Source organism: Pongo abelii, chromosome X (genome assembly GCF_028885655.2).
Source record: "Pongo abelii isolate AG06213 chromosome X, NHGRI_mPonAbe1-v2.0_pri, whole genome shotgun sequence".
In the NCBI taxonomy this organism is placed as follows: domain Eukaryota; kingdom Metazoa; phylum Chordata; class Mammalia; order Primates; family Hominidae; genus Pongo; species Pongo abelii.
Genome location: NC_072008.2, coordinates 85,523,890 through 85,539,795, shown reverse-complemented (window position 1 = coordinate 85,539,795; position 15,906 = coordinate 85,523,890). Strand labels below are relative to the sequence as shown.

General features: G+C 35.9%; 1 protein-coding gene and 1 long non-coding RNA gene across 2 annotated transcripts in view; one reads left to right on the top strand and one right to left on the bottom strand.

Annotated features, from left to right (window-relative positions):
- The window catches only part of TENT5D (terminal nucleotidyltransferase 5D), a 105,457-nt gene extending 102,349 nt beyond the window's left edge, over positions 1 to 3,108 (bottom strand). The window contains exon 1 of the mRNA XM_024240963.2: positions 2,883 to 3,108. The gene's annotated coding sequence lies outside the window, so the exon portion shown is untranslated. The remainder of the gene's footprint in view (positions 1 to 2,882) is intronic.
- Positions 3,109 to 3,247: 139 nt separating this feature from the next.
- The window catches only part of LOC112130954 (uncharacterized), a 129,186-nt gene continuing 116,527 nt past the window's right edge, over positions 3,248 to 15,906 (top strand). The window contains exon 1 of the long non-coding RNA XR_010139041.1: positions 3,248 to 3,386. This is a non-coding gene — a long non-coding RNA (uncharacterized LOC112130954). The remainder of the gene's footprint in view (positions 3,387 to 15,906) is intronic.

The following is a 15,906-nucleotide window of genomic DNA, read 5'->3' as shown; positions in this document are numbered from 1 at the left end:
GAATTGTTTCATAAATGTTTTTAACTTAAACAAAGTTTGTTCTCTGTAACACACTGGGTTCAAAACATTTAGAGAACTAAGCATAATTAATCATAAAAAAATTACTCAATTTACTGAGGAATTACAATATTCCACATTACTTTTGCTCATGTCAAGTTTTAACATGTTCAATAGCTGCTGAGTTAAGATACTGTATTGGTTCTTTACATCTCAATTACCCCAGTCAAATCCACACCTTCTAAGTATCCGCCATATCTGATTTATCAGTATGTGACTGATGTTACTTTAGCTAAGCTTTCATAAGTAGAGTTAATTAGGTCCCCAAAGAACAATTTGGAAGATCCTACATCTATTGTCTCTACCATTGTAGCCGTGTTCTAACGGTGAAAGGAGAAAAAGGTAGCAGCCTATTTAGGTGAAACAGGGTAGAAGGTATTGCTAAATCTGGTAGACAGGAAGAAACAAAGCCAAGATGTAAGGTAATCCAAAACAAAAAATCTGAATAAATATAATAAAGAATGAATAATTGTGCCTACAGTGAAAGAGGAAAATTATCAAGCCTGTAATCCTAGCACTTTGGGAGGCCGAGGCAGGTGGATTGCCTGAGCTCAGGAGTTTGAGACTAGCCTGGGCAACACGGTGAAACCCCGTCTCTACTAAAATACAAAAAATGAGCCGGGTGTGGCGGCGTGGGCCTGTAGTCCCAGCTACTCGGGAGGCTGAGGCAGGAGAATCTCTTGAACCCGGGAAGCAGAAGTTGCAGCGAGCCAAGATTGCACTGCACTCCAGCCTGGGCGACAGAGCGAGACTCCAACTCCAAAAAAAAAAAAAGGAAAACTATATTTTTAAAGATGACATTTGGATTTTTAAAAGTTAACCTTAATCATTACTATGATAAAATAAGCATATCAAGATTTCATCCTAACATATTTAGGGGAAACGACCCAAATGTCCATCACCAGAACAGATAAATTACAATATATTCATATGGTGGAAAACTCTAGAGCAGTGAAAATGAATAAGCGAGCCATACCTATGCACAATAACCTGGTTGAGGAACATTATGAGTTACAAAAATCACAGAAGAAAAGCAGTATCATTTCATGTATACAAAATTAAAAAATAGGCAGCACTAAAGGATATGTTGGTTAGAGATGCAAATACTATAGTACAACTATAAAACAAAAATTATACATAAATTCAAGACAGCAGCTGCCTCTAAAAATGAAGAAAATAAATATGATTAGAAAGGAGTACATAAGGGAACTTAAAGGGTATAATATCCTTTTGTTTAAATTGGGTGATAGTTCACAAGTATATATTTGTAATATTGCTTTTATTTTGTACACACATTTTATAAATATTTTATAGGTATTCAATATTTAATATACAACTAAAATGTTATATTTTCTTTCCTTTTTATATTTTCTCTATAATAAAAAGTTTTACTTTAACGGATTTGTTTGTTGCTTTTAACAACAACAGTTATAAATGAATACACATGTACTTTAAATAAATAATGCTATTCCTGTGCCTAAGTTTTAAGAAAAATATAAACCTCACTTTAAGAAATCAGATATCTAAGAAAAAACAAGAGGGAAATTTTTGGAGTCAAATTTAGTTTGGAACTCACAAAAACAAAAACCACTTCTTAATTTTCTAAGTGGTCAGCACAGGCTACGATTCGTTTTTTACTTAAGGCGGACATCAACAACAAATACCCTAACAACTAATATATTCAGATTTTAATTTTACTAAAAAACTGATCCTATCCTAAAGACCTTTTCCTTAAGAAATTCCACAAAACATTTTCAAAACACTTTTTTAAAAAGGCTTATTCTTATAGCTTAGCTACATATAAGTCTAGGAACTTTATATGAAACTTGGAAATGCTTTAGCTTTAGTGGATTGTTCTGGTCTATATATGGATTTTTTTGAAATAGCTGCATTAAAAAAATACTAAGAGTCCAGGGAAAATCTTTTTTTTAATGTTTTTTATCTTTATACCAAAAGAAGTTCTCCAACAGCGAAATACAACTGTTTATCTAGTATAGAAACTGATCAAACAATGATGAAATCTGCTAAGTTTTATCTGTTTCTGTAAAGTAAGTCTTAATTCTCAAATATATAGGGACATCAACAATAAAGCAATCTTTATACAGTTTCACCTACTGAAGTGATTTCCAGGTTGTACTTTCCTAGAACCTTGTATTTTAAAAGGTTTGTTTTTCCAGCATCGAAGGTTTGTAATTAGGGTAACAGTCTGAAGCCTACCACCAATTACATTAACACTAAAGAGTAAAACAGTGGTTTTTAGATCCATGTTTGTTTCAAAAAGAAACAAAGATAAAAAGAAGCTTATCCAATTAGATGCTTATTTCCCCTATATATTGAAACACTAAAGATGGGAAAAAAAATCGTCAAACTTGTTAAATTCCTTGGTAAGAGAGTATACTAATTGTTTTCCCCAAAGCAAAATCTCAGTTTTCCTTGGAATTTCCAAGGGTTTTGAATTGAAATGAATCGACAATTCCCAGGATGCCCTTCCTTTCCACAAATCCATAGTGTCTAATAACTTTGGAACATTTTCATGTCACATATAAAACGCCAATTACTATCTAGTATTTCACTTAACCTCCTTGCACATTATAGACTTTGTAGTAATTTTCGTATCTTATATATCTATGAGAAAAAAAAAGTTAGTGCGAATACATATTTCACATAAACTTTACCTATTAAGCCTAGCCTACAACTTTAAGGATCACGAAGCTTTTTAACGCCATAAGTGAACTTCACACTTCAAATTTACCAGCCGCGCTATCCCTTAGGCCCTTATTTTATACGACTATAATTGTTTGAGAAATACGTTAAAAGCCCTATACCTTTTTCCTTCATCCGTTAAGGCTTAAACTCTGAGACAATGGTGAGGGGCCAAGGATAGAGTGAAATCTGAGGAAAGAGGTGGGGCGGAAGGTTAAGAAGACTTTGGAGTAGGACAAAAGAAAGAACTAGAAGGTTGGCTAGGTGACGAAACCTTTAGGTGCCAGGTTAGACTGGGTGCAGGCGAAGGACCCAAGGTGGGAGCTGGGGCGCGTAACCTCTTGCCCTCGAGCCCCCCAACGCCCCCAAGCGACTGGAACGCGTCCTAACCGCCGCTCCCCGCGGCAGCCATTTTGGAGTTGCACCAGCCCCGCCCCTCGGAGGCACCCGGCCCCGCCCCCTCGGTCCAGGAGCAGAAACAGGAAACGGGATTGCAAACCTAGTAGCTGCGTGTGCCGGCTATTCAGGACTAGCGCAGACTCCGGGCGCCCTCCCATCCCACTCGTGCTGCTGCCCCGGGCACTCGCCTCCCGAGAAAAGTCGTGGGACCATGTCGAATATGGGGAGTATCCTTTCCTGTTTGAAAAGCTGCTCTTAGGGCATAGGGAAAGGGGGGGAGGGCAGAGGTTGGGACCCTGGGCGGTGCCTGGTAGTGACCTTTTTGGTCTAGCTGTGGAGGGGTGAGAGCGCTGGCACCGATTGGTGGGCTCCAGCAGCCCAGCAGCTTGGTTTTAGTTTTTCTGTTTTTTTTTTTTTCCTGGGACTCGCTGCCATCCTAGAATCAGGGGAGGTGGGACTGCTTTAGGGAATGGTCAGGGGAGTCGCCGCACTGGTTTGAGATTTAGAGCGCGAGCCTTCCCACTGTGAGAGCTTCTGTCACCTGTCCTTTAGTGAATTCGTCCTCTTTGAAATTGTTGGGAAACTGTGCGAGAACAGAGGCAAGGCAACAGGAGTTTGCCAGAGGTTTAGGGTGTAGGTGTAGGTTTTGAGTGCAGTACTAGGGCAGATAGCTTTTGTTGAACTTCACTTCTTTTCCTGGGTGGAGGTGACCGGTAAGGAGGTAAAGTGCTTAACACCAAGCCTCCAAACTAAGATGATTGCTTGCTTAATGATAGGATTTAACACATGAAACTCATATAGTTCCCTAAAGCTATAAAATTCATCAATTGCACCTGTGTTCCCACTTAAGACATGAAGTCAGAGTTTAGAACCAAGCTGTCTAAAGCCCTGAATTGAAGGATGAAATTGTTTTTCACAACGGAAATGTTGTTGTAATTCCTGTTCTTCAAGGAGTGTGTATTATGGAAAATAGAATAGCTTGGTATACTGCCACTGAATGAAACTTGGCAAAATAATAAAATGTGAGTAATAGTAGTTGTTTGATAGCTCATGTTAAAGCTCTTTTGGCTTCATTCGTTGGTAAGCCTACAATATAGAAAGACATTTGGTGAAAGAATTATGTAAGCCATACTGAGAATATTGTTAACATTATATCATATGTCGGAGTGGCCGAGAATAAAATATGAACCCTTGATGGGAACCGATAGGTCATTTCATCAACATAGTAGATGACTAAAAGGCCTACTTATCACTACAGTTTAAAGGATAATAAAGGAAGTGTAGTTGTATTAGCATAATAAAGGGAAGAGCACTGGAATATGAGTCAAGTCAATTTCTAATCCCAGTTTATCTTAAGCCTGTGAGTTAGGACAGGTCATATAGCCTCCTGCAAAGTTTACTCATCTGTAATGCATAACTGACCTGCCAACCTTATAAAGCTGTTGTGAAGATGAAATGGAAGTGCTTATTAAATTGTAAAGTTTTGAACGTGCTTTTAAGTATGAGGAAATAAATTACAAATCGTATCCCTTTTCCCAGAACCTTTAGAAGTATTTGAGGTAATAGCTCTAAAGGAGTTTTTGTTTCCTACTCTAATCAAGTTATTTTTGGTCTAAATCTACCTTATGTAATTTCTGGTAACAAGATAACTATTATACTGACCAATTTTCTTCAACTGAAAGGAATGCCTGACTGTAATCAAAGTTAATGGTACTGTTATCAATAGTTTAATACCCAACAAAAGTGAACGATTAACTTCCCCTCAGTCTACCAAAAAAAAAAAAAGGAGCTTTAACTTGACTCATACCATCTGGCTGTGATTAAGTCTCTTGGTTCATTTATGTGGAATATGTTCAGTCCAGACCTTTTTCTTGGAGTATAGAACAGGAGAATGACATATGGACTCAGAGCCCTCTTCCATAAATAAGTTGAGCCCTATCTTGAGTAACACTTGTCACCTTTATAAATACAAAAATCCCTTTGTTATAGTATATAAGAAGACTGTGCTGGAACAATTCGATTAGCATGATCATTTTGACTACTGTCTTTGGAGCAATATTTACACAAGGTGTTTAGGGGCTAGGGTTAGATTAACTATAGGGATGAAACAATAGTAAAAAAGTAAGGGATACTTTTCTGGTCCAAGCTTTCTCTCTCTGACACGCACGCGGTCGCTCTCTCTTGCTCGCTTTCTCTCTTTTTTCTTCTCTACAGCTTTACCTCTCTTCTGGGTAACTCATAACTCATTTTGTTGTTGTTGGACTTAGCTCAAGCGTGCTTCATTTACAGGAAGTTTTCCATCTTCCTAATCTTCTAACCTACCATCCCCTCCAAAACTAGGAATTTGAGAGTATCAGTTCCCACCAGTTTCTATGCTGTCCTCTTTTCCCCATGTTTTACCATCTGTAGCCTCCCCAAGCCTCCCATTGTAATCATATGTTTACTTATTTATCTCTTTCATTACACTGTGAGTTGTTGAAGGATGGCTTTTATATTTATAATCTTTGAATCCTCATTTCCTTAAACAGCACTGGGCCCATAGTGGGCACAAAATAAGTTACCTTCTATTAAGATTTAATTATTAGTATATATTTGAATCTCTACCATGGGCTAAACAATGCACCTAGGCTATGGATACATAGAGGGTTATAAGATCCATCCCCAACTTTGAGCAGCTTTTGATCTAGTGAAGCCAGGACACACATGGGTGGGAATAAATAACAATACAAGGAAGCATATATTAACTGAGATGAATGCTAGAACAGCATTTTTTTTTTTAATTATCCTTTAAATTCTGGGATACATGTGCAGAACGTGCAGGTTTGTTACATAGGTATACATGTGCCATGGTGGTTTGCTGCACCCATCAACCCGTCATCTACATTAGGTATTTCTTCTAATGCTATCCCTCCTCTTGCCCCCCACCCCCTGACAGGCCCCAGTGTGTGATGTTCCTCTCCCTGTGCCCGTATGTTCTCATTGTAGAACAGCAATTCTTGATCCCACTGTGGACTTGCTAAACTCTTTGAAATTGTGTGCAAAATTTTGTATGGTAGCATATGCATTTTCTTGGGAAGACTGTCTATAGCTGTCATCTTTCTCTAAGAGATTCTAACCTGAAAAAGGTTAAGAACCAACAAAGTAGGTAATAAGTACTGTTCATATTCTGAAAGTAGAGAGGTGGATGTTCTAGATTGGTGTTGTCTCCTTCCGTAGTCACCCAGACAGCTGAAACTGTGTTATAGGCAAAGATTGCCAGCTACCTTATAAATATGTTACCCATTTTGAATCTTCTGAATCTCTCTAAATCCTAAAACAGAACTAATTACTCTTAGTCTCTGAGGCTTTGATAGTGCTGAAAAATGGTATTTTGACTAAGATATTAATATTTCAAATTTGCTTTTAAAATTTACTTGACAGTAGCCCTATAATTTATGGCCTGACTAGTCAGTAAAATGTTTTATAATAAGTATTAAATATAACGATTATTTATGGTTCATCATTTGACTCCATTTGAGGGCCAATTCTGAGCAATTCTCTATGAAAGTTAAAATGCAAAGAGGGAAATAAGAGTTGCGATGGACTCGAATTCCTCCTTATTCTTGTATTCAGCAATTTTTTCTCAGTTATTCATCTCTGGACTTCAGTTTTCACATCAGTAAAATGAGGAGGTTGACAAATTATCTGTAAAGTTCCTTTCAATTCTGATAATCCTCCTGTGAGTCTCTGATCCCAAACTCTACTTCTCCTAAATATACGAAGAATGCTTAAGATGCTGTGAGCTGAAAAGGAGGAAAGTTGGATGCAAAATGCCACTTGTTGTCAAATGCATGAATAAACAATCTATAGTATTGGTACCGCTGCCTTATTCTAGGGCAGCTGCTAGTGGAACATTTTTATTTCCTTTCTCTTACCTGCTTTTTATCCAACTTCTGTGTACCCAGGAGATTGCATAATCCTGCTTTTGACACTTGGAATAAAATAGCTTCTGCCATGCTATGTTTGGATAACTTATTTTCACTTGGTGTTTTTCCATCCATTTCAGAGAGGCAGAGGGGACATATTTCTACTATGAATTTCTATGGTAAACTGAGTATAACAATTTTTATTCAGGAAAATAGTTGCATTCAATTCTAAAAGCAAGGCTTCCTTCTATATGTACAATAAATATGTTGAACCCTAATGATTCTTATTTAGATTTCAAAGCAATGATCTAAGACATAGCTGATTTCCACACTTTCTCTGTCAACAGTGTAACTACAAATAAAAGAAATTATATTAATGTTTTAAAGAGACATTCAGACTTTTTATTATTACCCAATTAATGTAGGTGACTTAGCAAAGTCACAAGGAGGTAATTACAATAGCTCTCATTTATTGAACTACTATATGCCAAATTTTGTGCTGAGGATTTTGTATACATTATCTATGACCCTCAAAGCAGCACTGGGAGACAAATGATGTTATCTCCATTTTATAGAAGAGGAAATTAAAGCTATGAAAGCCACAGGTCTTGTAAGCATAGAGTAAACGACCTAGGCTGGGCTCTGAAGTCTCTTCATTTTCTGCAGTGCCTCTAGAACTTACAGCACAATTAAGTTATGTTTGATGGAGTCCTATGGGTTATGCAGAACTACTTTTTCTATATATTGATAGTCTGCTTGGGGTTTTGCTTTAAAAGGAGTTTGAAAAAGATATGAATCTGCACAATCACTTTATGGGAAAGGCTAGCCTGGATTCTCTTGAAGACAAGTCTGTTTCATATATATTCCCATTTAAAAGGTACATTTGTATGATGTAATATTTTAAATTTTGATTTTGTAAAATTGGAAGGAAGGGAATTCATACTTTTTGAAAATTTTAAATCTAAATGTTCAGCTATTTATTGATTTCCTTATTTATCAATCTCAAGGTCCAAGTGAGGTAGTTTTTTTGCTTTTGCATGGATTTTAGGACAAGGAAAGAAACCTGATGCCATTAGTGGAGACCTTTGAAATGAGTTTCTCAGAGTCAGGGTTATGGTTTATATTAACTGAAAAGCAAGCATAGTGGTATGTGCTAAACCCCACAGGGGCTGAATAAATCTAACCCAAGGAAGTGAATACCTCCATTTAAGAATCCTACTACCTAGATCAGGTATTGAAAATATAGTGACTGTGAATGAGAGGACTGGGTTACTGCCCTAGTTCTGTCTCTAGCTATGTGAGCTCTCTGGCCCACCTGTCATTATAAATCAGAACTTACTGACTTATTTTTTTCCAAAATCTACCATCTTTAATTATTTCTTAGACCTTCATATTAACAACAGAGAGAGAGAGAGAGAGAGAGAAAGAGAGAGGGCTAGAAGACATAGGTATACAAACAATAGAAGTGACAATTGACAGCCTGACATCAAAGGAGGAAACAGAAAACTATCAGTTACATCAAATAACAGTTATTAACAACTATCAGATGGATTCTGAGTGATTAGGAAAATATGTACCATTTTGTATATTACTCAAAGGATGCATAAATTATTTTTAAGGTATTCCCAGTTTTTAAAAAAAGAAGTTTAGGCATTTAAAATTGAACCTGAACCACAGCTTAAAATGTCTTTATGTGAAACACCGTAATACTTGAGAATATTGGTTAAGTAAGGTATTAAAGCATTTACGTTGGCAGCAGTGGCAGCAATAGGAATAATAATCCATTGAGTCATGGGGAAAATTACTTTTGAGATAGAGGAATTCATTTTGCAACAAAGGATGCCCAAAGCACCACTGCCAAATACATTCATATATGTATATGTAGCCCAGTTAGCTTATGACACCAGCATTTCTCTGATGATGAATCTTCTGTGGTAAGCCAGAAATGAGAACATCCCTAGGTCTAAATCCTGCTTGTAACTATTGGGTAGTTTCTAAAACCAGGATATGAGATTCCCTTAAATTCAAGTGTCTGCTGTTCAAATAACTATCCTCTATGTATACTACAATAAGTGAGGATTCTCTATGCTGAAGTGGAGAAAATAGACTGCTGATGTGGAAAGTAATAGCATCAATTCAGCTACTGAATTGAGTTATGAACCAGATTTGAAATACTATGCAATATTTTGGCCTGTGATGAGGTTTCATGATCACGTCAAAATGGGAAAAATTAAAAAGGGTAATCTATTTTGCAAAGCTAAATGTACTCAGTTTTAAGAGCTACCCTTTCTTCTGAGACTCTCCTTCCTACATTTTTGGTGCTGATATATTTGTACTTTTAATTATATCAGTTCATGAAGTAAAAATGTTGCAGAACATCTATGACATTAGTTTTCTAACTCTTTCAGCAGCAGAGCCCTTTTATTTCGAATGAAATTGTATGTGGAATCCTAATATGTAACACAAATAAACAGCATTCTTTTGGTATAAATTTGTTTGTAAATTTAAATGTATAACTGAGTCTTCTTCCCCAGCATCAGTGGTGCTTTTTTCTCCACAACTCATATAACACTGCAAGAACGCTTTTCTACTATTCCTTTACTTAAAGATATCGAATATTTCACTTCTGTTAAGCATTATACTAGGCTGATGATACAATGATGATTAGGACTCATGCTTATTACCAGGATACCCATAGTCTAGTTGAAGAATTAGACATGTAAACAGAGTTATAGTAAAGTACATAAAAGTATATAATGTTATATGCAAAATAAAAGGAATTTCAGAGTAAGTAGCTACTGACATTGTATGAACTTCAAATTCGTATTTTAACGGTATACATAAAGTTTAGGAAAAGAATATGTGAAAACAGAGCCCTGAAAAGCTGCTACTTTATATTAAATTTATATCAAGCACAAACATGTTCAGTAATAATATTGTTAGACATTCTTGACAGTGTTCTCCATATTCTAGCAGCGATTTACTTTCAAATGTTTTACTTTACCATAGTGTGAAAGTGATATGCAATTTAGTAGACACCATATTTTGAGTACCCATACAACCATTATTCCAATCATTCTTTATATAATGTATAATTTATTGAATACTGTACAGTATATTTATGTAATTTATTGAATACTGTATATTTAAACAAGTATTCACTAAATTACAGTATTCAAGAAATTACATGAGATATTCAGCACTTTATTACATAATTGGCTTTGTGTTAGATGATCTTTGCCCAACTGCAGGCTAATGTAAGTATTCTGAGCACATTTGAAGGCTAGGCTAAGCTACAATGTTCAGTAGGTTAGGTGCTAAATGGATTTTCAACTTAGGATATTTTTAACTTACAGTGGGTTTATCTAAACATAACCTCATTGTACATTGAGGAACATCTGTTTATATTTAATACGAGCTTTTTTTTTCTTTTAATTTTCAAACAACCTCCTTTTTAAAATGAAGATACAATCTTATGGAACAAGGACCATAAGCTCTTAATCTAATCTTTTATTTGAATAATTTTTAAAAATTATGTAATTTTAATCTTTATCTCCCTAAAAACCACAAGAAATAAAACAAACACAGTTACCTACCACTAGGCTTAAGAAATAAAATATTACCAACTCACCTTCCTTCTCCCACCAAAAGTACCACTATCTAAACATTGATGTTTATGATTTCCATGTGTTTATGTTTTACCACATGTACATTCCTAAGATATAGCTATATATTAGATATTTCTAAATTTTATGTGTGGAATTATATTGCTATTTTCTTTTTTAATCAAAATGATATTTGGAATTCATTCATGATATTCATTTTCACTTCTATATAGTTTTTCATTGTAGAAATATACTAACATTTATCCATTCTTTTTGTAACATGAAGAGAATTCACATATCAATTAGCAAATTATTGAATAATGGTTAGATAGTGGATTTGTCTGGTATCTCTTATCAGATTTGCTTTATGACCCAATGCATGATGAGTTTTCATATACTTGAGGAAGATGTGTATTCTCAAATTATTGGGGCATAACTAGCCATAATTCTCTGTATAATTATTAAAATCTACTTCTTAATAGGGTCTTTCATACTTCTGTCTCCTTATGTAGTTTTGTTAGATAACTGAAAGAGTTTTATTAGTATCTCCCAAGACTTGTTCATTTCTGTCGGTGTGAAATATGCATACACAAAGACACTTTGAAGCTATGCTAGAAGTATACGGAAATCTATAATTATTTCATCAATTCATGAATGTACTTTTTATCATTTTATAGTGACCCCTCTTAAAAAATTATAATACTGCTTTATGTAGTCTGTTTTAATTGATACTAATAAAGATGTAGCTGCTTATTTTAGGACAGTATTTGTCTGGGCATAACTTTTTCTGTCTTTTTACCTCTAGCCTTTCTATGCCTTCATGTCTTAAAGTCCTGTTTAAAGCACATCATTGTAATTTGTTTTAATATTTTCTTAGTCCATCCCGACATTTTGGGGATATTTCTGTCCTTTTATTGTGTAATTTCTGTGTGGTCTGTTTTCTTTGTGATTCACTTCTCTTTTGCTGCTTTTTGGATTTATTAAGTGATTCACTCCATTTCTTCCTTTATTGTTTTGGAAATTACACACTGTTTCTTCAGCAGTACCCTTGACATTTTAACATGGGTAGTTTATTTAATGTCAGTTTAATCAGAAATGTTTTCTTTCTGAATAATACAAAGATTTTAAAATATTGAATTTCAGTCGCTCCATTGTCTGTATTGTATTTTCATTGTGTATGCTAGTTCTGCCTTCTTATTTCCAAAATTAAACATTACGATTATCTTGTATAATCAGTATTTCTCTGGATTTACCCATGTGGTTACTAATCTCTATGCTCACTAAGCTTTCCATTATGTCAGACATAATTTTGTTTCTTATGAAATACAGTTGATATTCATTATCCTAAGACTCTATTTACAAATTTTCCTTCCTTCTAAAATTGGTAACCTGAAAAATCAATAGTTGGGGCAATTTCATGGTTATTCCAGAACATGAACAGAGCAGTAAAAATTGATTTTGCCCAATGTGCGTGTTCCCAGCTGAAGCAGGACAAGGCAATTAATGCTCTTTCTTCTTTCTTCAGTTTGCATACTGTAAACAAGTGTCTTTTTTGCTTCCTACTTAGTGCCACATATTTTTGTATTTTTGTGCTTTTTGTTGGTAATTTTATTGTTTAAAATGGTCCTCAAGCATACTGCTGAAGTGCTTCCTAGTGTTCCTAAGGGCAATAAGGTTGTGATGTGTCTTATGGAGAAAATCCATGCATTAGAGAAGCTTCTTTCAGGCATGAATCATAGTGCTGTTGCCTGTGAAGTCAATGTTAATGAATCAACAATATATACTAAATTAGATGTGTTATAACAGAAACCCATATAACATAAGGTTATATATATATATAAAATAAGTTCTAGGGTACATGTGTACGTGCAGGTTTGTTACATATGTATACATGTGCCATATTTGTTTGCTGCACTCATTAATTCATCATTTACATTAGATATTTCTCCTAATGCTATCCCTCCCCCATCCTCCCATCCCAAAACAGGCCCCAGTGTGTGATGTTCCCCTCCCTGTATCCAAGTGTTCTCATTGTTCAATTCCCACCTATGAGGGACAATGTGGTGTTTGGTTTTCTGTCCTTGCGATAGTTTGCTAAGAATGATGGTTTCCAGCTTCATTCAAGTCCCTAAAAAGGACATGAACTCATCCTTTTTTATGGCTGCATAGTATTCCATGGTGTATATGTGCCACATTTTCTTTATCCAGTCTATCATTGATGGGCATTTAGGTTGGTTCCAAGTCTTCTCTATTGTGAACAGTGCTGCAATAAGCATACGTGTGCATGTGTCTTTATACTACCATGATTTATAACCCTTTGGGTATATACCCAGTAATGGGATTGCTGGGTCGAATGGTATTTCTAGCTCTAAATCCTTGAGGAATTGCCACACTGTCTTCCACAATGGTTGAACTAGTTTACACTCCCACTAACAGTGTAAAAGCATTCCTATTTCTCCACATCCTCTCCAGCACCTGTTGTTTCCTGACTTTTTAATGATCGCTATTCTAACTGGTGTGAGATGGTATCTCATTGTGGTTTTGATTTGCATTTCTCTGATGACCAGTGATGATGGAGCATTTTTTCATGTGTCTGTTGGCTGCATAAATGTCTTCTTTTGAAAAGTGTCTGTTCATATCCTTTGCCCACTTTTTGATGGGGTTGTTTCATTTTGTCTTTTAAATTTGTTTAAGTTCTTTGTAGATTCTGGATATTAGCCCTTTGTCAGGTGGGTAGATTGCAACAATTTTCTCCCATTCTGTAGGTTGCCTGTTCACTCTGATGGTAGTTTCTTTTGCTGTGCAGAAGCTCTTTTAGTTTAATTAGATCCCATTTGTCAATTTTGGCTTTTGTTGCCATTGGTTTTGGTGTTTTAGTCATGAAGTCCTTGCCCATGCTTATGTCCTGAATGATATTGCCTAGGTTTTCTTCTAGGGTTTTTATGGTTTTAGGTCTAACATTTAAGTCTTTAATCCATCTTGAATTAATTTGTATAAGGTGTAAGGAAGGGATCCAGTTTCAGGTTTCTACATATGGCTAGCCAGTTTTCTCAGCACCATTTATTAAATAGGGAATCGTTTCTCCATTTCTTGTTTTTGTCAGGTTTGTCAAAGATCAGATGGGTCTAGATGTGTGGTGTTATTTCTGAGGCCTCTGTTCTGTTCCATTGGTCTATATCTCTGTTTTGGTACCAGTACCATGCTGTTTTGGTTACTGTAGCCTTGTAGTATAGTTTGAAGTCAGGTAGCATGATGCCTCCAGCTTTGTTCTTTTGGCTTAGGATTGACTTGGCAATGCGGGCTCTTTTTTGGTTCCATATGAACTTTAAAGTAGTTTTTTCCATTGTGAAGAAAGTCATTGGTAGCTTGATGGGGATACCCTTGAATCTATAAATTACTTTGGGTAGTATGGCCATTTTCACGATATTGATTCTTCCTATCCATGAGCATGGAATATTCTTCCATTTGTTTGTGCCCTCTTTTATTTAGTGGAGCAGGGGTTTGTAGTTCTCCTTGAAGAGGTCCTTCACATCTCTTGTAAGTTGGATTCCTAGGTATTTTATTCTCTTTGTAGCAATTGTGAATGGGAGTTCACTTATGATTTGGCTCTCTGTCTGTTATTGGTGTATAGGAATGCTTGTGATTTTTGTACATTGATTTTGTATCCTGAGACTTTGCTGAAGTTGCTTATCAGCTTAAGGAGATTTTGGGATGAGACGATGGGTTTTTCTAGATATACAATCATGTCATCTGCAAACAGGGACAATTTGACTTCCTCTTTTCCTAATTTAATACCCCTTATTTCTTTCTCCTGCCTGAATGCCTGGGCCATAACTTCCAACATTGTGTTGAATAGGAGTGGTGAGAGAGGGCATCCTTGTCTTGTGCCAGTTTTCAAAGGGAATGCTTCCAGTTTTTGCCCATTCAGTATGATATTGGCTATGGGTTTGTCATAAATAGCTCTTATTATTTTGAGATACGTTCCATCAATACCTAGTTTATTGAGAGTTTTTAGCATGAAGTTGCTGTTGAATTTTGTCAAAGGCCTTTTCTGCATCTATTGAGATAATCATGTGGTTTTTGTCTTTGGCTCTGTTTATCTGATGGATTACATTTATTGATTTGCGTATATTGAACCAGCCTTGCATCCCAGGGATGAAGCCAACTTGATCTTGGTGGATAAGCTTTTTGATGTGCTTCTGGATTCGGTTTACCAGTATTTTATTGAGGATTTTTGCATCATTGTTCATCAGGGATATTGGTCTAAAATTCTCTTTTTTTGTTGTGTCTCTGCCCGGCTTTGGTATCAGGATGATGCTGGCCTCATAAAATGAGTTAGGGAGGATTCCCTCTTTTTCTTGATTGGAATAGTTTCAGAAGGAATGGTACCAGCTCCTCTTTGTACCTCTGGTAGAATGCGGCTGTGAATCCGTCTGGTCCTGGACTTTTTTTGGTTGGTAGGCTATTAATTATTGCCTCAATTTCAGAGCCTGTTATTGGTGTTTTCAGGGATTCAATGTCTTCCTGGTTTAGTCTTGGTAGGGTGTATGTGTGCAGGAATTTATCGATTTCTTCTAGATTTTCTAGTTTATCTGCATGGAGGTGTTTATAGTATTCTCTTATGGTAGTTTCTATTTCTGTGGGATCAGTAGTGATATCCCCTTTATCATTTTTTATTGCATCTATTTGATTCTTCTCTCTTTTTTCTTTATTAGTCTTGCTAGCAGTCTGTCAATTTTGTTGATCTTTTCAACACACCAGCTCCTGGCTTCATTGATTTTTTGAAGGGCTTTTTGTTTCTCTATCTCCTTCAGTTCTGCTCTGATCTTAGTTATTTCTTGTCTTCTGCTAGCTTTTGAATTTGTTTGCTCTTGCATCTCTAGTTCTTTTAATTGTGATGTTAGGGTGTTGATTTTAGATCTTTCCTGCTTTCTCTTTTGGGCGTTTAGCGCTATAGATCTCCCTCTACACACTGCTTAAAATGTGTCCCAGAGATTCTGGTACGTTGTGTCTTTGTTCTCATTGGTTTCAAAGAACACCTTTATTTCTGCCTTCATTTTGTTATTTACTCAGTAGTCATTCAGGAGCAGATTGTTAGTTTCCATGTAGTTGTGTGTTTTTGAGTGAGTTCCTTTATCCTGAGTTCTAGTTTGATTGCACTGTGGTGTGAGAGACAGTTTGTTGTGATTTCTGTTCTTTTACATTTGCTGAGGAGTGCTTTTCTTCCAACTATATGG